The following is a 21,356-nucleotide window of genomic DNA, read 5'->3' on the forward strand; positions in this document are numbered from 1 at the left end:
ATACCCTAGGAAGTCTCCAAACGGTGCTCTGTGCTATATCCCAACTCTATTTTTGTAACCATCACCCTTGTGTCCTTCTTCCTCATTGTGTTCTACATCCACCTGTCACCACTTATTACCCTTATTCACGATGTTCTGCACTCCATGAGTTGTCCCTGGGAAATCTACAGGGCAGCTTGCAGGGTCAGGTACTAACCAACACTAGTAAAGGTGGCAGAAGCAACACCTGTGATTGTACACTCCTTGGGGCAGGGACTGTCCTTCATATCTGTACATAGCCCAGTAGAAAGGGGTCACTCAGTTAAACCAAGAAACTTAAAACAGGAAATTTAAAACTTCTTCCGACAACTCATCATACACCTGTGGAACTCTATTTTGCAATGTGTTATTGAGCTAAGACCTTAGCAGGATTCAAGGAGCCAGATCCACAGCTGCTGTAAATCAGCGTAATTGATTTCAATGGAGTTGTGCCAATTTAAACCAGCAGAACATCTGGTCCAAAGAGTTTAGTAGTGTTTTATATCATAGTTTCTCAACCTGTGGTGCGCGTACCCATGGGGGTACACAAGACACAGGCGGGGGTATGTGGCAAAAAACCCAGTGGGAGGTGGGCAGCAGCCACTGGCTTCCTGCCCAGTCCCACCTCCTAGCTGGGAGGTAGACGGCAGCTGCCCCAATTCTGGGATGCTGGGTAGCAGCCAGTGGCTTCTTGGGATGCCAGGTGGCAGCCGCCCGCATCCCGCCCGGTCCCAGCTCCCAGATGGGAGCCTGACAGCAGTCTCCTGCGCCTTGCAAGCTGGACTTGCAGCTGGGTGGCTGCCACCTGTGCCCCGGCTCTGAGTCGAGAGACAGTCTTCCGCACCCTGGCTTGAAGATGGGCAGAAGTTGCCTGCCGCCTGCCCACATCCCTGGGTCCCAGCCTGCGCGGAAGCCTCCTCTGCCCCAGCTCGGATTGGGTGGCAGTCGCCCACCTCCTAGCCTGGCAGCCAGATGGCAGCCGCCTGCAACTTGCCCAAGTGGCACTCCCTTCCCCTCCCCAGCTCAAAGCCAAGTGTCCAGAAAGCCAGGCGGAGAGCCCAGTGGCTTGCCCAGTCCTGGAGCTCGGCTCTACCCACAGGTTTACTTGTCAATTTCACGGCTCTAGCTGAGCCCTGAAATTGACAGCTATGACAGCCCCAGATTTTACCAGCATAAACATCTTAAAAGGGGCCCACACAGTGTGATTTGCCCCAGGCCTGCACCCCCCTAGGGACGGCCACGGGGAGCGCTGCTATCCATTCTGGTGAGCCGCTAGTGCCTGCTTATCCCTCACAAGTGCCTGCCTGTGTGAGGAGAACACCACATGACTGCACCATCAGGCCATAGTGATTGGCTGGCGTTGACCTTTGGTCCTATATGGAGGAAGGGGAGGAGAAACAGCAGGGGGTTTTGTGATCTGCCACAGCCACACAGCATTGCAGAACTCAGAACTCTCCTGCTTTACAAGAAATACAGTCGTCCAGCGGTAAAGGGGAAAAGATTGTATTTCTCAGAGTGGAAAATTGAGTGTTTGGGTACTTATTAAAATTTTCTGAAGTTAGGGGGTACTTGCTACTTAAAAAGTTGAGAAACACTGGTTTATAAATAATATAATAATAAACTCCTGGACCTGTAATCCTAGCTAGTATAATCTATCAAGCCTATAAACCCCTATGTGTCAGGGCATAACTCAAGCACCATGCTCCTTAGGGTTAGGAAGAAGCTTCCCCTATGAGTAGACTATTCCATAACTATCCGCTGCAGGTTTTCTTGCACCTCCCACTGAAGCATCTGGTACTTGCCATTGTCAGACAGGACAGCAAATAAAAGGGATCATGGTCTGAGCCAAGGTGGTAATACCTATGTTCCTGTATTCAGCTCTTCACATAATGTCCTAAGTGAAACAAATCAGGCCTAAGAAATCCCCAAATTCCAAGGAACATGTTTTTAGGGAAACGTGTTGTTCATTGAAATTAAACAGACAGATACCTAGTTAGAAACTTTATTTTGGATTTTGTCACTATGGCTGAAAAAACAAATTCTTGCCTAGAAAGGTCGTAGGACAAGAATACAAGAATTAAGAGAAATGGAAATACTCCCTGCACTAGACGAATAACTGACCATCTAAAGATAGAGCAACTATATTTTAACTCCCAGCCTGAATTTGCTTCAGCTCTGCTCTAATCTATGAGATGCCCTCTCCATTACGGCATAGGTAGGAAAATAACGTACATGGCAATAGTAAATTGGATTATCGGAAAAGGAGTGGATTCTAAAAGTTGGAAGGTGTCCAGTTAATTAGATTTTGACCTATCGTCCGCTACTGCCACTATTACGTATAATCTTTTACACACCCAGCCAAAGTAACACCTGGTGTAAATTAGTGTTACTCCATTGGGGTTGGCTTATACCCATATGCTCCATTGAAGTCAATGGGATTTGTGGAAATACCCTGTCTGATACATTTTCGTGATAAAAATAAACACTGCAATGCTCTTTTCCCCCACCCCTCCCTTGTCTCCTTGTTAATCTCTGTTCTCTGGAGTGCCCTTTATTATCATGACACCTTCCATTGCAGGCACCTTGGTTCTCCACACTGCACCAATATTTGCACCATGAGGTGTGGTCTGGAGGGGGTTACCTCCCCAGGAGGTGGAGAAGGTACAACCAGTAGCTTGACTGAAATGAAACTGAATCTCATATTTTTGAAGCAGCCGACTTTAATCCGGTCACATTGTGTAATTTGATTAGACTCATTGTCAAAATAAATTTCATTTAAGGTGGTGGGGGGGGCAGGGGGATGAACCCAAATGAATAATAGTGGCTGCAGACACATGGGTTACACGGGGAGACAAATCCAGCAGTGTACAGTGGAAAGCAAATTATTTTGAGGAAAAGACAAATTGAACTTTGCCAGTTTTATGTAATTAGGGAAACAATTACAGAAAATAGCAGGTGCAATCAGCAAGTAGCTTACCCAGTGATGGAGGCTGGGTGCAGGGTGACAGCTGTTCTCTAGGGATGAAAGTCTCTCAATGCAGAGGGGCATCATGAAGCAGATGTACCACTGCAGCCCCATTTACACTCTATTTTGGAGGCTTTTGGTGGGTGGGGGCGAAATGGTGATAGGCCTTGTGCTGGTCCCCTGCCCAGGGCTGACTTCCCCCTTGTATCCCTGCTGCAGCCTCAATCAGAAAGGTTTGTTTTAAATAATTACTTCTATGAGCCTTTCCATTTTAAATGTTTGATGTGGTGTTTTGTGCAGCATGGGCTGGATCCGCAGCCCATTCATTGGCAACAACGGGAGCCTTTCTATTGACTTACACATGCTGTGGATCAGGCCCAGTATAGCTTGGCATTCTGCTGGCACATCCATACATACTCCCTCCTTCTCTGCTCCCTCCCGTCATTGTGGGGCATGATTCCGAATAAAGTTAATGTGAGCCGTGTGGGCTTAGCCGCTCTGAAAATCACGCCTGGACTGTCAGGCTCGGACCACCATCTGCACATTCCCACACCCACTCTCACTCCCTCTCCCTCACACTTCCCCTAAGTGGCTCCATGTAGATCTTTGGCAGGGTGCGAGAGATGCCCAGGCCAACCGTGCAAAGCTGCAGTTACAGCCAGCAAGTCTAAAGCACAGACCCGCTAGTGCTCAACGTTTATGCTGTAGCAAAGTCGTTTACAGCAGCAGGCGCTGGACCTGTTATCTGCTATGGCAAAGCAACAGGATAAGGAATTCATCCAAGCTTAGAATAAGCAAAGCAAAGAGACAGCACGGGGCCACACAAGGGCATTTGCTCATTCCAGCTGTTCCGGCTCAGTTTGCTCAGAGTCACATCACTGTGGAGAGGCTCATTATTTTCTTTTAATTTTTTTTCTTCTCAGTTTGAGATGGCAAAGAGAAGTCCTGCCCTCATTACAATTCCCATGGAGACAGATCTGGTGCTGTACTTTAAAGAGGGACTGGGTAGGCAGTTGGCATTTTTGTCTCGGCTAGCAGTCCCCAGTGTCTGGGTGGATCCTGCTGCCTGGCTCTTCACCATCTGTTATCTCAGCAGTTTGCTTCTTCATTAGCTAACTAGACTCCCTTAAAACCAAATAGCAAACAGTATGGGCTTTACTGGTAATAAGGAAAAGATCTTGTACATGGGCTGGGCCCTGCAGTTGGTGTGAGAAAATATCCACCTCTGTAAGGTGCTGCATACTAATTTGAATGCTGTCTGGTGACTGGAGCACTGAACATGGAGATGTTGCACATTGGCGAAGTGAAAAGGTATGTCTACACTGCAAAAAAAAAGTGTGTTCTTAATTCAGATTAGCTAACTCTGCTTAAGATAGCTGTGAAGACACAGCAACTCTGCTTTTAATTCAGATTAGCAGTTGGAATTCAACCACAGGCCCTCCTATAGACTTTACCAGAGTAGAGGTAGACAGGAAATCAAGGCTCCTGATGCTGACTTCCTCTGCTGCCTTTGGCAAATCCTCTCTTCTTTTATGGGTGTAATAGGGACTTACCTCTCTCACCGGGTTGTTGTGAGAACTGTTACATCCCCTTACCTTTGAATTTAGCTGGTAAAAACTAGAAGACTGTCATCAAACTAGAACACTCAAATCCATAAAATGTGAATTGGACAAATTTTGACATTGTCCCTTTAAGTGTCAAATCAGCCACTCTAGCAGTGGAGGGCATCAACAAAGCTCCTGCTGATTTTTCCTGAAATAAATGAATACATAAAGCACCTTGCAGAGATGAGCGTGACCCGGTCTGGTATACTCTTGCGCATCTATGTAGTCCTCCTTCCTGCCAGGAATGCAAAGAGTTCAGTGGGTCTTGCTGGCTGAGCAACTGTGGGCAGGATTGGGCTCTAGGTCTGTAATTAATGCAGCCTCAGGAGGGGATCCAGTTTGATTTCATACAAATCTAATAACTTTTAGAAAGTTTGCAGAGTGAATATTTACTGAAATCTGCTGAAACCCAGGCCCAGTTTATTGCTGCATTGGATACAGCTCTCATTGTTTCCATCATAAAACCTTCCTAAGACAGCTGGGGGGAGTCAAAAGCTGCCAATTTCACTGAGATCAGGTGAAGTGGCAGAATGTGTTTCTTTTCATGCCTGTTTGTTTTGCAAAATGTTGTCACTTTAAAATCTCTCTTTTGGGGGTGGGGAGGGATGGTTTTTAATAACCCAGAGCTGGACTCCAGACTTAGCGAAGGCCTGGGAAACCAAAATGAGATCTCTGTTGTAACACTAAGATGCAAAAGGTACATTCTGCTGAAATCTTTTTAAATCTATGTCTTGAGGCATGAAATGTTCTTGTCTATAGCAGGGGTTCTTAGCCTTTTCCATACTGTGATGCCATCTTGTAAGAGAAAGGTTTGGCCAACCACTCCTATATGTTTTGATCCCTACTTCCTGGTGTAGCCATGAAGAAAGGGGGGAAATGGTCACAATCCCCTGGAACTTGATTGTGAGAACACAGTTTATAGAACAGGGAAGGTTTTGGTAAACCTCCAATGTACTTTTTGGCTCCCAGATAAACCATCCCATTGGTAATGGGTACGTTGGCACTATAGGAAAAGGTAAAGATGATGGGCCAGATGCTCAGCTGGTGTAAATTGGCATAGTGCTATGCTGATTTATGCCAGCTGGGAATATGGCCCAGACTTTTCAGAAGAGGAATGACAATTGATCCAAAGAGGTTTTCATCCTTTTTTGGTGGGAAACTATCGCTTAGAAAATAGATTCCATAGAACATAGATTCATAGGGTGAAATCCTGGACCCCCTGAAATCAATGGGAGTCTTACCATTGATTTGAGAGTCAGAATATCATCCAGAGATTATAAAGCCACAGGGAACCACATGATCATCTAGTTTGCCTTCCTGCATAAGAGACAAGTTATAGAATGTGCATGAAAGACACAAACACAGGAAAAATTAAACTGTGGCTGAGGATTTGGATATAAAATGGCACCTGTGATCCGTTCCAAATGGGGGGGCAGGTAGAGGGGGAGGAATAAAAGAAAGAAACCAGTATCTGAAGAAGGAAATTGTTTCCTTTAATAATAATAATAATAATAGTAAAAAAAATCCTGTTTAAACCTGCTTGACTGTGAGAATTTCCAGACAGCACACGTAAAAGTGTCTGGAAAGAGAGGATAAAAAGCAACAACTTCAGGCATTGGTTAGACCCCCTCCTTTCATCCCCTGACACACTACACTTTCGACTTTTCCTTGGAGCTTTTCTGTGTGGCCAGGACTAGCATTTTTATTAGGTTTTGTGCAATGTGAGACTGAGCATTTATAAGAAAATAAGTGAGCCCAGCGATATTATACGAGGACAGAATCTGGCACCTTTCCTCATGTCAAGCGATATCTTACTCCCCTAGCAGTCCCACTGAAATCAGCAGGATGATTCAGATTAAGGTGCTATTCGCTGGAGTAAAGAAGCAGACCCATGGGGATTAGCAAAGCAAAAGATGTGTCATTTTTGCCTCCAGATGTCCCCTTTGCTGGTGCGACATGCTGTGCATTCCCCCACACAGATGAAATATCTTGATATTCTGTTACCATGAGGGCAAATGCTCAGTTTAGAAAGTGTTTGCAGCACATGGCAGTGTATGGAGCCATGGGGACTGACAGCTCGGTGCTCGCAGACAGAGTGGCTTTGACAAGAGCAGTTAAGGAAGAAATGGCTGGAAAATGCTGCTTGTTAATCTCCACCCAAAGTCATAACCCTCTGACACAAGAAACCACTATTGCTATGGGGGAGGCAAGCCAGGGAGCAAATGAAAAGGAAGATCCTATTGGAGAGATTCTGGGGGCTGAATTGGCCAAAGAGACTGCATGTTCCTTAGTCTTTAGAGTGATCCCTTCAGGGCAGGGGTGATAGGGCGGTGGGTGGGAGGGGACCTTTGCCTGCTAATGCCCTCGTACTTATTCTGTGGCTAGTGGACTTTGGTCTCCATGTTTGCGATTCTAATGCCTTTCAACAGCACAAAACTCAGGGCTGGTCTACACTACAGAGTTTGGTCAACAAAAGTCCAGCTTTTGCTGACAAAACAGTGGAGGTGTACACACTGCAATGCTCTCCCACCGATGTATGTCGCCTGCTATCCCGACATAATAAAACCACCTCAGCGAGAGGTGCAGGGCTTATGTCGGTGTAGTCAAGGCGACGCAGTGGCAGTGTACACACTGAGTTCCTTACCTCTGCTGGAGCCATGAAATTGACAAGAAAGCTGGACAACTAGAGTCCAGCTGCCCCCTGCCGGCGCTCCCCTGGGAGCTGAGCGGCTGGATTGACTTTACATGTCATTCTGTGACAAACCCACGTACAGTACAATATGCTCCCACTCAGGCTCCAGACTCCTGGCAAGTTTGTTAATCTGCCGATTTGTTGGTGGGTTCTTCAAAATGTCTGGTGGAATTCCAGTTATCCTGTCATCTTCAGGATCCTCCGGCATAATTTCCTTACGCTTTCTCTCCAATTTGTCTCTCACCCATGGAAACTCCTGTAAGGAATCCAAGACTGTCTGAAAGACCTTGGGTCCTCTGGTAGGAAGGATATCGAGAAGCATCATGGTTTGTCTGTGATTCGTGGCTTGGGACTTTATTTCTTGAAGATGGTTTTCTGTTAGAATGCCTTCCTGGTAGAGGTAGTGAGTGATGAGCCCCTTCACCAGCACCGCAGAGCAGAGTTCCAGCCGCAGGGAACGCTTGTCTCTGGCATCCATCTGGTACTGCAGGTCTAGTGTTTTCTGTAGTTTATCTAATCCAGCAAGCAGAATTTAGGATTCCCACCTCTCCTCATTAGTCCTCTTGCATAAAGTGATCATGTCACAGAGCTGTAGGGAGACATTTGTATTTTCATGGCATTGATATATTCTGCTACTGTCTCAGACACTGTGTAAATACACACAACACCAGAATGCCACAGCTGGAAAGCCGAGGATTTACACACGCTCCCGACCAGGGGTGGAGGCACCATCTTTGTAGAAGGCAAAAGTGGCTGGATCCGGGAAGGCAAGAAGCCCTGGGTGACTGGACCTTGCTCCTGGTGGGGAATGAGGGAGGGGGACAGCCTGCTGGGAACCTGGGAGCCTGAGACCAGGCTCTCAGCTCCCCACACTGCCTGTCTTAGGTCAGTGGAAGTGCTCCTGGGGAGGACACGCACCACTGACCCGAGGAGAGTAGCGTGGTCACCAGCCACCGCAGTAATTAATGCCATGGCTGTAAGTTAACCTAACATAGGTTGACTTATCTTTGCAGTGTAGACAAGGACTCAGTTGAAAAGGATAGCTGGGAAAGATGTTGGTTTCATGCAACTATTCCTAGGGAAGAGGCAGAAGCTGCAAATGGAAGGAAGAGAGGCAGATAAGATCCAGAGCCTTGTCTGGTGCTATGTAGATGGATTAGACAGAGGATTGCTCTAACGTGGAATGCTTGAGGTCAGCTGTTCTTCAACAGCATCCTGAAGAAGTACTAACAGTCCTCTCCCAGCCTTTCGCTTACACAACGGAGCTCTGCCTGCAAAGCAGGACAATGTTTTTACACAGGAAATGTTCCTGGACAGCATTCTTCCTTTGCGGAGGATCCGACATCTGGTGGGCGATTGGACATGTTACGTATTGCACCTGTGCCTGACAGAAATCAGATGTTTAGCTGTTTGTCAACTGTTAATCCAGCGGGATGGAGGAGGGAGTTGCTGATATGGGAGTTGCTGCCTCTGAAGTGAGGCAGTGACAGTAATCGCCTCCCTCTCTGGGATGTTGGGAAGATTAATTCATTAAGTTTTGTAAAGGGCTCTGTTAGTGCAGATTGATATGTGAGTGCTGAACATTAGCTTCTGTTCCCCTTTGCACTAGCTAGAAGGATAAACCATATATGTCAGTCTGTCTGTCTCTCACTCTGGTTATGGGGCAGGGGATGCACTTGGGCATGAGCAGTGAGGTGTAAATTACATTTCCTTAGGCCAAATAGGTCCTGATCCCCCAGGAGAGAATCACTCCAAGAGAGATCAAGTGGTGGTAGTTTTGTGGAAGCTGTGAAAGGATGCACCCACCGGTGCCCTCCATCTAGGTAGCACTGCCCACTTTCCTGGTAGGGTGCATTGCATCTGCTCTCTTCTGCTACAGCCTCCTTTCCCAGTGGACGACCAGCCATCAGGGCTGTGTGCCAGGATGTACCTGGCAAAAAAAGTTTACACCTCAGCTGAATCTGTCCCTCCATCATTCTCTCCGTGAGAAACCTTTCCCTGCGAGAAAGTGTCCAAGGGGATCAAAAGGGAAGTCGGTACCAATCAATGCCAAATCAGCCCTTATGCCCCAGGAAAATACATGGTTTTGCAGAGCAGCTGCTGCTATTGCTCTGGGACCCTCTGGCTATGTGAGCTACACACCATGACAGACCAGAGGTAAAGAGAGTGTTTGGAAGCAGAGTCAAGCCCCTTGAAGTCGGTTCCGATATTTAACTGCTCAATAACTGCAGAGAGACAGTCATGTGTCCACCTGCCGGAAAGTTGTCTGTGATCCCATGCTTACCATCATCCAGTCCTCACTGGTTGCAATGGATTGTGGCTCTCCCCTGCCACCCCATGCTGTGTAAGTGTGACTACCCTCATCCCTCTCGGTACGGAGAGTCCAATCTGCCTTTCTTTTACACAGGGTCAGGAGTAGCCCGGCCTGCTGTCCTTCCGGGAAATTACAACGTGCACCGTTTATTCTAAGTTTAGATAGTTTTTACGTGCATAGGGGGAAACTTTACCTGGCCAACCATAGGAGGGGGAGGTTTTAAGAAGCAATTAATTTCAAGGGGATTTGGGTGCTTAACTCCCTTAGGTGCCTTTGAAAATCCCAGCCTGGATATAATCATCATGATCTTTTTATTTATATAGAACCCTTTGTCCTGCTGGATCTCCACATGGTTTACATACCTTTTGGTCTGTCTAGTCTAGACAGACATCACTTCACTGATTTGCTGAAATGAAGCCACTTTGGGGGCAGAAAGCAACAATTGTGAATATAGAGTCATAGCCTCTAAAGCCTGAAGGCTCATCTGGCCTAACCTGTGCAACACAAGTCAGAGAATGGCACCCAGTATTTCCTGCAAGTATTTCCTAACAATTTATGGATGAACTATAGGATTTTTCTTAATTCCTTCAGCCTTGATTTAAAGACTCCAGGGGATGGAGACTCCACATCACCCCTTGTCAATATGTTTCTAGTTATAAAATGTCAAACTAACCAACCCCATATGTTGTTTCGTTCCTCAGATGAGTAAAATGTCTTTGTCAACCTGCTTCCCCCAGGGAATCTGGAAATCAGTTCTCTAAGGCTTTATCTAGTCTAGTTTTAAGTGTCTTCAAAGATGTTTGTCCACTATTTCCCTTGAGACTTTCTTTATCTCACAACCTCCTACCTATCACTGTTAGAAAGTTTGCCCTCTGATATACTGCCCCCACTTTGATCTCTTAATTACATCCAATAGTCTTGCAGTTAAATGCATTCTCTCTCCTTCATGTGTAGCCCTTCCTAATACTTGTAAACAGTTACGGGGATTGTATCTTCCATGGCTACTATTTGTTTAGCCAAGCAACTCGTGTGTTCTTAAAGTGTTGATAAGATGTTAAAATGTGTATATGGGCCCTATTCTCTTTTCTACCTCTGTAAACCCATTGATTATCGCAGTTATTCCTGATATACCCATGTGTGAGAGGGAATTCAGGCTCAAATACTGATATTAAATCAGTTGCTTAATCCTTAGTCCTCGGGTAAAATTTTCAGATTTCTAAGTGATTTAGGAATCTAAATTCCATTTAAAAAAGTGACGTAGGCACTTATGAGCCTGTTTTTATTAAAAGGCAATGGAATTTAAGCTCCTAAATCCCATTGGTCCTTTTGAAAACGTTGCTCCTTCTCAAACAAAGAATTGCACCAGTTTAACTGAAGGTGTGTTTTTTAAATAAGTTTAGTTAAAAGGGTGCAAGCCCCTCTGTGGATACTCTTCAATCAGATATAAACCAGATTTAAATTGATTAACGGATGCCCATGCAGCAACTTTGCACCAGTTTAAATAATCTTTTAAGCCAATTTTAGTTAAATTAATGCAATTTTGTGTGTAAATGAGGACTTAGGAACTGCAAAGGCTTTAGGGACAAACAAAGAAAAGTCTGTCCCCTAGAGAATTAATTCCAGGATTCACCCTGAGCCTGGTGCATTCTGGGTCAATATTGTAGGAGTTTAGTCTTTGCTATGTGATAACCTGACAGTGTAGATGTGATGAATAAAGCTCATAGTCACATACCTCAATATCAAGTCTCTCTGTCTTGAACTGAAGATGTTTCAAAATAACATGGGACATAACATGTGTGCCCTATGTGAATGGCATGACATGCCCACTCCTGCCAGCCACAGAAAGAGATATTAAAAAAAAAAAAAATCAAATCTATCTTACTTCTAAATGCATCATTGTAATATGTTGCAAAACCCCTTGAGTGAGCATTGGAAGTGGAGAGCGTCCTGTGTTTTGGCAGCAGTACCCTGCCACTGGGGTGGGTAGCAGTAAGCATGCAGTGATCTGAACTGCCAGCCCTCAAGGGATGCAGAACACGGAACTGATCAGCGCATGGATGTCACAGGCTTGACAAGTGGCTGAATTTACAGGTCTGCTTGCACTGCTCATAATTCCTGGTGGCTTTCAGAAAAAGAGAGAGGGAGGACGTTCTCTCTAACCAAGGGGAATACAAATTGACAGCAAAGCTCTGGAGCTTCCTGCTGAGACCTTGAAATGTTTGCAGGGTGTGTGAGACTTTGTGGGTTGGATTTGCTTGGGATTTACAGACTGCTGTAACATTCTGGGGGGCTGGCATATGCGATTCAAAGTGTGGGGACTGCTCTTTCTCTCTCTCCCTCTCTGGGCTGCCTCGGCCTGGGCCGGAAGGATGTGGGAAAGTTTGGTGAAAGTTAAATGGAAATTGCAACAGAGAAGGGAGTGAGCCACCTATCAGCTGTGTAAACGATAGTTCCTTGTTGACACCATTTACTGACCATGGTGGGTGTTAGGTGAACAGCGTAACTGTTTCAGGGAAGATGGCATGAGCCGATTTTAAAACTAAACTATCAAACTGTCTTTTATGGGTATGTAACTTTCTGTACGTTACATCAGCCTCAGCTCCGCTGCATTCTCTTATCTATCTGATCCCCTTTCTATTATGGCTTATGTAAGAATACAAGGTGCACTGTCAACAACTATGTTTGCATTTAATAAAACAAGAGTAACTAGCATGGTTATGATTAATTACAGGACAATATGAAACATACAGGAAGCAGGAGATTTCCTTTTTCTTGCTCTGTTTCCCCAGACAAGCTGCTTCGTTCATGGTTTTCCATACACAAAGAGCAACCATATACTTTCATGCTAGACCGACTGTTATTTTTTAGATAAAGGAAAAAGCTACAACAAGAAAGAATAAAAATAAGGACTTCAGGAGAGAGCACTGTGTGTGTATGTGTTTTCTGAGACAATCTGCAATGAACTGAACACAAACTGGCTGCTGGCCTGTTAAGACATCTGAGTCCATAGAGGTGCAGTACATGAAAAATAAAGGTATAGCTGTGACACAGATAAATGCAGCATAGTTTAGTTTTGTTTATTTTAGATACTTGTATGTCCCCCTTACTATAGCAACTGAGCATCTCACCGTCTAATGTTTTTATCCTCCCACCATCTCTGTGAGATAGGGCAGGGCTATTATCAGCATTTTAAAGATGAGTAACTGAGGCAAAGTGACTTGCCCACGGTCCCATAGGACAACTGTGGCAGAGCAGGGACTTGAAGCTGAGTCTCCCACATCCTAAGTTAATGCCCTGAATGCTTGACCATCCTTCATCTCAGGTCACGACCACAAACTCTTATGGTCCTCCCATTGACTTTACATTGGCAGCTGATGGAAATTCCCCCAAATGCCATGCAACCATTAGTCCAGCTTCTCTGTGTGTCCTACTCTCATCTCACTTATGCTCTTAAAGGAGGAATAACTCATTCCACCATGACTGTCTTGAACACTAGTTCTACCTCTGTCTAACCTTAGCCTAACAGATACAGCATATGGGGTGGCAAGTGAGAGTGTTTCTCTTCCAATCCAGTTTTCATGCTAACTCAATCTTGTTGGTTTCAATTGTGAATTCTCCTGCCATTTTCCAATCATGCCCATGTGTTTAAAATTAACAAATCCCAAATCCAGTGGTGCTTGGGAGAAGCTCAGGTTAGCCACGAACATACACATGTCTTTAATGGCCAAAGTGTCTAAGTCTTGAGGGAGAGGTTGAAGGAGGGGAGAATCATGCTTCTGGGGAGTCCTAGAGGTGTTCTTTTCTAGGGGCCAAATACCAAAGTCCTTACTGAGGTTTCACTCAGTTCTTATTCAGACAAAACTCTTGATTTGAAGTTAATGGACTTTGAGGCAAAGCAAAACCTGAGTGAAGAATCCAAAATTTGTCTTACTCAGTTTGTGATGCATGACTAGGACCATTGAAGCGGCTGGGGTTCTGGCAGAACAGAGGAGGAGTGGATCTGAATCCAGACATCCATCCAAGTGAAAGATAGCAAAATTGGTCCCCAAGCATCAGGCTGACTTGACCCAAGGGACCCTGCATAGGTATCTCTTTGGTTACATCTACACTGTGAACTATCGGTGCAATTCCCAGCACACATACGCATACTCATGTAGGTCTCATCAAGCTACCCTGACGTTGCATCTACACTGACACTAAATCGATTTAACAAATTCGAATTAGGCACTATGCCACTTGCAGAGGTGGTCTTATTAAGTTGATTTTACAGGCATCTTAATTCGAATTAACAGTGGTGCCAGTGTAGACGCGGGTGTAATTAAATCCAATTAAGGGAGTTTAATTTGACCTAAGTTGCCAGGCCTGAATGTATATATAGCGAAGGAGCCCTGGTAGCACAGGCAGTGATGATGGCAGCACGCCTTAGCCGTGCTGACTACAAACCCACCTGAAACCTCCGGTATGTACTCAGCACGGCTAAGCTGTCCTGCTGCTGCTGCCATCCATGCTACTGTGGCTACATTGCTATTTATACTCACATTAGCACCATGAGAGTTGGCAGGGTATGTGGATGTGAATTGGGAATCACACTCCTAGCTTGTATTGTGTTGTAATGTGTTGTTGGCAGTCCGTCGCTGACGATGACGACGATATTGTTGTAATTCTCATCTATGGCTATGCATATGACTCTGTTGCACAGAGTCGGCCACACAGAGGGCATGAGAGGTGAGTATCTGTAATGTTTGATGATGCAGCTCTATGGCACCTTTCATGTGCAGCCTGGAGATGATTTCGTCGATCCTGCTCACCTGTTGCAATCTGATCTTAACAGAGACCACCCATGAATCCTGTTCTGGGCTAGTAGTGTAGACATAGCATAATTGATATTATAATTGATTGTTGTGGCAAGGAGGGGCTGTCACAATATAAGGATGGTGATGGGTAGTGAAGGCATCACCTCTTCAACGATGAATGCTCCATTTTCTTGGAGAAGGAGAGTAGAAGGATGCACAGGCTTGGTTTTAAATAGTCTTTCTCAAGCTTTCCACGCAATATCAGCAACTCTAGTGCTTAAAGGTGTTTCGTTGCTTGTGATGCAGCAGGAGACATGGAGAATATGTTAGACAGGTTAGAATGCCTGGTCCACCATCAGTATGTGACTATGGAAATGGGGTTCAGTGACTACGCCCCGTGGCACCGAAGCCAATGGGGGATTTTCCATTGACTTGGAATGGGAGAGGAATGGTGCTCTCTGACAATTAGATTATTGGTGGTGTTATGACAAATCTGTTTACAACATTCTTTTTGTGTGAAACCGAGACAGAAAGACAAGTCCCTCTTAGAGCACCATACTGGGAGACTAAGGCCAGATGTACACTACAGACCTATGGTAGTATAGTATGGTAGTGAAAAATCCACACCCCTGAGCAATGTATTTATACTGACCTAACCCCCTGTGTAGACAGCGCTACGTCATTGGGACTGCTTCTCTCAGGGAGGTGGATTATCTATGTCGACTGGAGAAACTCTCCCGTCGATATAAGAGCGTCTTCGCTAAAGCACTGCATCGGCACAGCTGCTGCATGAAAACAAGCCCTTCTAAAGTTGCAAATGGTTGTACAGCTCTTTTGCTACATACACTCGGTTCAACAGGTGTTAATGGGCCAGTCTACCTTGAATAGTCCCTTACAATATGTGCTAACTACTTATGCTAAACACTCTGTTCCACCTTGTATTTTGCTGTGATGCTGACAGTACCTTTCCCAGATACGAAGAAGAGTTCTGTGTGGCTTGAAAGCTTGTCTCTAGAGCCCTTGTACCTGCATCTGATCTGGGATCTGCAAAAATGATCCGTGAATAGCTTCAGATGTGGATATCTGTGGATATCAAGTGGATATTCGTGGATTTGCAGGGCTCTGGTTTTCTCTCTCACCAAGAGAAGTTGGTCCAATAAAAGATATTACCTCACCTACCTTGTCTCTCTCAAGACTACCATGAAAGATCACTTAAAAACGTCAGCTAATGCAGAATGTAACAACACTCCTTATTTAATGATACTATAGACAGAAAGATAATACCTGTGCTCCAGGGAGTGCGCTGCTTACTAATCTTTTTCAGAGTGCAATTCAGGATTTTAATTTAAGATGTTTTTAATTTACACTGTTTTGACCCTATCTTTCTTGGAGATAGTGCACGTTATCTTAACAGTTGAGAGCAACAGATAAACTATCTTTGCATCCCGGTGGCTGGCACTCTTCAGGTGGGCCAGAGCTGATGGCCCATGCAAAAGATATGCACTCAGGTTAGAATGACTTCAAGGGACCATGAATGCACAATCTTCTGTGTGTGATATTACAGTTCATTACCTTGCCCGTGATGGGATATCACAAGCTGAGGATGATGCCTACAGCATTGTTGCTTAAGGAGAAACTTTGCTTACCTGACAGAGAAATTGTTTTAACTATTGCAGACTGTGCCCAGAGCTTTTCACGTAAAGTAGCAGGCTCTAATATCATACTACATCAGAGATTAAAAAAAAGATGTTCAAAACCAAAAACTCTGTGACGTTTTGGATTGGGCTCTAAAATAGTAATACAAATGCAAATACTAAGATGAGATTGCTTGGGTGCTGGCCACTGAGAATTTTTCTGCTTCATGCTATCTGTGAATTAAGGTTGGTGTCAGAATAGTTTATGTAACCTTAACTTATGAATTCCCCAGTGTTTATTTATTTATACAGCTGTGTTCAGTGATATGTTTTTGTTTCAAATTATGCTTAGCAACCTCAACTGCAATTGAAAGGTTTTTCTTTTGGAATTCTGACAGTAGAATGCCCACGAGCTTGTATTTACATTGTAATGTAGTCACAAGGGGATATCTATAGATTACAATGATATCACCGTTTGATCTGTAAAGGCTGGATGGTAAATGTACACTTCATGAAAAAAATCTGCTCAGCAATTATTCTTCAAAACATTAAAACCTAAGATATACAAGAAATCAAAAGGAATTGGATCCATATTAAGGGCCGAGTTTCCTGCAAATTACATTTTGTTAAAAGGAGATTTTATTTGTATAGTTCAGCATATAAGCGCTGAGTTCACAAGAAAGGGGATGTTTTAAAACTGACTGAAAGATACTAGTCTAAGTGGATTTGAAAGAGCTTTTGGAATATATTAATATTAGGCTGAAAGTTTGGATCCCAGGCTCCAGTCTGTTGAAATCCCAAACATCTGAGATTTATTAACATATCATTCACTGATCACATGGAGAGAGAGAGAGAGAGGCACTTTCTCTTGACTTCTCTCAAATTTCAGAACGATGTTCTCCATTTCCTCTTCCCCCCCTTTCCTCAATGTTTTTTAAGCAAGAGTTTGTTTCCTTATTTCTTCTTGCCTGGGGCCTGATACTAACACCCTTATGCAGAGCAGTGCTGCTCACTCTACAGCGGCTCCCACTGAGTGGGGAGCAGTCATGAAATGCCATTCAAGATGAGAGAGGGTAGCAAATAATAATTGTTAGTCATGCAGATGTTAGGCCTTGCAGGGGACACCCTCCCAAAGGCTCTCTTAGACCATCCCATCATTCATCTTTCACCAAGATCTGAAGCACGACTAAGGGACCCCCAATTTCTGGTAGTTTTTTTTTCCAGCATCTGCCATTGGACCAAATCCTGAGGTCCCTACTCAATTTTTACTTAGTTCTTACTCAGAGAACCCCAACTATTAACTGAATGAGCCAATGGTGTGGTTTTCAGAGATGTTGAGAACTTGCAGTTCCTACTGAAGATTGCAGCTGCTTAGTGTGTCTCTGGATTTTATCTTAGTTCAATGAGTCTTGTGACTTCACGACTTCAAGATTTGGCACCTAGGGTTTACTTTTGTCAATGAAGGAAGTCACCCCACTCCTGCTTTCACATTAGCAAGGCCACGGGGATTATTGGGGCAATAAAGTCACCTTTTAAAGAGCAGGAGGAATTGGAGCTGGGTACGGCAGGGGAAGTTTTAACATAGTTACTCATTGGATCTGTGTTGTTAACATTGCAACACAGCCAATGACTGTGAGACAGAATAATTATGCAAGATGATAAATTAAACAGTTTAGGAACACCTGTGCCAGCGTACACCCCTTGGGAAATTCTAGCTACAGAACAGACACTGTGTTCTGATACCATGGGGATGGGAGCTCTATAAATACCTAGACAGATAGGCAGATAAGACTGAACCTAGGTGCTGCATGCTAATTTTGATTAGGGTTATTATCCTGCTGAAGGTAAATAAAGTAAAATTATATGCTATAAATAAGTGCCTCTGACCTGCAGCTGGGTCAATTCACTGTCTCTACACAGAACTATAATCTCTGTAGGGATCTGACACTACGTGGTATTTCTGCTGAGATCTGTTTGTAATGCTGTATTGACTAAGGCTCACTGAAAATTTTCCATCAAAACTGTTTTTTGACAGATAATTGGATTTGCAACTCAACAAATTCTTTTGTGAAAAGTGTTTACATCTGTTTTTTTTTGTTTTTGTTTTGTTTTTGGTTGAAAAACCAAAGACCTGAAATATTTCAATTTGGACATGCTGCCACAGTGCCTTGTGGGAACAGTAATTCAGTTGCCTCATGTCCCTCTCGGGCTCAGGTTCTCTGGCTAAACTACATCTCCCTTGATACATCATGGTAAGGGCTCCCATTGTGTACTGCCTTCCTTCTCCAAGATGGGAGAATGTGGTGCATCATGGGAAATGGAGTCTGAGCAGGAAGTGTGGCCTATAGAAGAAAATAAGCATACGAAGCACCCAAACTACAAATCCCGTATGGCATTGCAGCAGCGTTTCTGAATCTCTAAATTCTTTGGTTTTCAGTTGAAATTTTTAATTTTTTTTGACTGAAAGATTTTGGGCATTTGAATGTTTGCCCTCAAAAATGTATTAGAAAATGATTTTTTGTTTTGTTTTCATCAATATTTTCAGCTGAAAAATTCACCATTTTCTGACCAGCTCTCCCATTTACACATAAGTCAATCAGTGGTTAAGAAATAGACAGCAGGAATAAAGAGAGACCCATATGATCTTTCATAGCATGTTTTCCTTTTTGTTTCTGATTGATTCCATAGCGCATTTCACTGTGGTTCCTGAAGATTCACTGATTGCTTAGATACTGTGGGCCAGGGTCTCAGCTGGTATTAATTGCTATTGCTCCATACGATCTCTATGGACCTACACTGATTTACACCACCTGAGAATCAGGCCCCGGGTCTAATGCATACTAGTGTATAGTAGAAGTTTAGCTCGTGCAGCCAGGCAGCCTGTAGGAAGTTGGGGACAAAGTTTTTTATTTTCTTTCTAATACTTCCTGCCCCTTTGATTCAATGGGCCACATCAATAATTTCAGTCTCAGCCCAGCACAATAGAAAGTGTTCTTCCATTACTGTGTATTGGCAGGATTTTGTCTCTCAGTCCCATCCAGTTCTCTGACAGGAAATGATGAAAATCTCAGGAGATACTCAGACTTGGCTGGTAGTTACAACTGTTTAATAATTTTGCCAGAAATTCTGTCTCAGGACATTTTCAGTCCATTTCTAGATCCAAGAGGTTTGGATCAGTTCAGATGAGTGCTGGGGCAAACCTCAAATGGCTGAGAGGTCTGGTCAGAATGGATGCTTACCTGCTTATGTTCTCACAGAAGAATTTGTAGTATCAGCTGTGCCTTCTGAATGAGGGGCAGTGTTGAAAATGGCTCGGTTACTTCTCAACTCAGAAAGCTGTCTCCTTCCTGTCCAAGATTTCACATCCCCTCAGATAGCCCTAGTGAATCAGTTTGGAATCACTCAATGACACATGCACTACAAAGACTAACAAAAAGTGTCATTTGGAAGGTCCAGTTTTCTGTTGTGCAGTCGCAGGGCTGCTCAGTTTACACTGCGTGGGGATCTACTAAAGGCTTCAAGCTTTTCATGAAGGCTTGGCTATTTACAGCCATCTCTGCAAATTTTGTCCTCGATTTATGCTGTTCTACATGAGAGACCACTCTCTCTCTTATCTCCCTGTCTCTCCTTTTCAACACCAGCCATACTCTGCTCATATTGTGTTTTGCATGCCCACTGCTATGGCCACTTCAAATGTCTCCAGTAATAGCACACAACTATGATTGCTTTGGGCATCACAAAGGACATTGTGAAGTCTTCACAAAGGCTTGATTAGGGAGTGGTTGATCTAGGTCAGTCCAAAAAATGCTCATTAACTCAAGGTTAAGTGTTAGCAATGGTTCTGCTGCCCAAGCTTTGGTTGCAGTGGGGTGGGGGGACCGAATATCTGAAGTGAAGTTAGAACTCTTTCTTCTTTCACTAGCTCCTCCTACATACATTTTTTGTTCTTCAGGACAGTGGGTAGAGAGATTCTGATTTGCTGATGTTTTCTGAAACAGATGCATGTGGACTCAGGTTATGAGAAAGGGCAATGAGGGACTGGCTACAACAGAGTGTGGGCTGCACATGGAGCTGCAGGGTTCTCTGAAATGCACATGGAAAAAATAATTACCAATTTCAATTTGCCATGGGGCCTTCTCAGGATGACCTTAATAGAAAGCAGCTTTCTTAGTTCCTCACACTCGCTACAGATCAGTCCTGGTGAAAACTTCCCGATCAAAACATCATTGCTGGCTACTTTTACAGTGATCAGTGAGTGATTCAGAGAAACCTTCTTGTTCCATTTTGAAGAAACACACTCTCTTCACCTTACCACAGCTATTACGTATCCACCTTCTCATCCCTTTCAAATGACCATTAAGTGCAATCTGGAAAATACCGTACAGCTGCTGGTGGCAGTTGGCAAGCTGAGGAAGGCTGTAGTGGTCTGGGGGTGTGGCCTAATGGTCAGATAAGCAGCCGTGGGTTCCAGTCTCTGTTCTGTCATTGATGTGCCGTGTCACTTCCCTGCTCTGTGACTTTTTTTTTTTCCATCTGAAAACTAGGGATAATGAACCTTAACTGACGGAGGATGAAGTGAGGGTTGAAGCCTCGTTAATATTTCAGAGCACTTTGCCATCCTCAGATACATTTAATAATTCAGCTTTTGTTCCACCAGTCCATATCCCTCTTCTAGTCCATTTGGCAGCCAGGGGATAATACTGAATTAGCTGGCAAGTGTGTGGAGGGAAAGGGATGGATGGAGGAAGAACCAAAGTTCCTCCTACTTCCCTCCCTTCTCTGCTGCCTACCCACCCAGGGCAGGTATCAAGTGAGCAGCCCCATCTGTCCGACCCATGGCTTGAGCCGTCATCAGAGAAAAATGTACGGCCTGCGTAAGGACAAGAGATAATCAAGCCTTTAATGATGGGAAGCATGAGTGTGAAGGAGGACACCAGTGTTGCTATTAATAACAATGATAACAATGGCAGCAAACCCAACACCTTGAATTGATTGGGTCACTCTCATTTATTCACACCTTTGCTGTTTCTCTCCCCTGTGCCAACTGATAGATAAATTGTGAAGCCTTCTGGAGCGTTTGGTTCTGTAACCCCTTCCTTTCTTCTGAGTCTTAGTTTCTCCTCCCCATCAGTTTCTTCTTGGAACCATGCAGTATTCCTTCCCTTCAGTAAATGTCTGGTCCCTCCATGACCTTTGAGTCCCAGGGTCCGTTTATTATTAAAGCTTTAGTTTGTTTAAGAAAATAAAATAGCAATAATAATCGGAGCATAGTCTGAAGAGCCAAAAATAGGAAACCTAAGAGAGACTCAAAGCCTCGGGCTTGGCACACCAGAACA

General features: G+C 44.3%; 1 protein-coding gene and 1 pseudogene across 1 annotated transcript in view; one reads left to right on the plus strand and one right to left on the minus strand.

The window, feature by feature from the left end:
* The window catches only part of HTR4 (5-hydroxytryptamine receptor 4), a 203,494-nt gene that overhangs the window by 2,675 nt on the left and 179,463 nt on the right, over positions 1 to 21,356 (plus strand). The gene's annotated exons all lie outside the window — the stretch shown is intronic.
* Positions 7,329 to 7,757, minus strand: LOC137165133 (death domain-containing protein CRADD pseudogene; annotated as a pseudogene).

Source organism: Emydura macquarii, unplaced genomic scaffold (assembly GCF_026122565.2).
Source record: "Emydura macquarii macquarii isolate MOO-44397 ecotype Brisbane River unplaced genomic scaffold, CSIRO-AGI_Emac_v2 contig_2768, whole genome shotgun sequence".
Lineage (NCBI taxonomy): Eukaryota > Metazoa > Chordata > Testudines > Chelidae > Emydura > Emydura macquarii.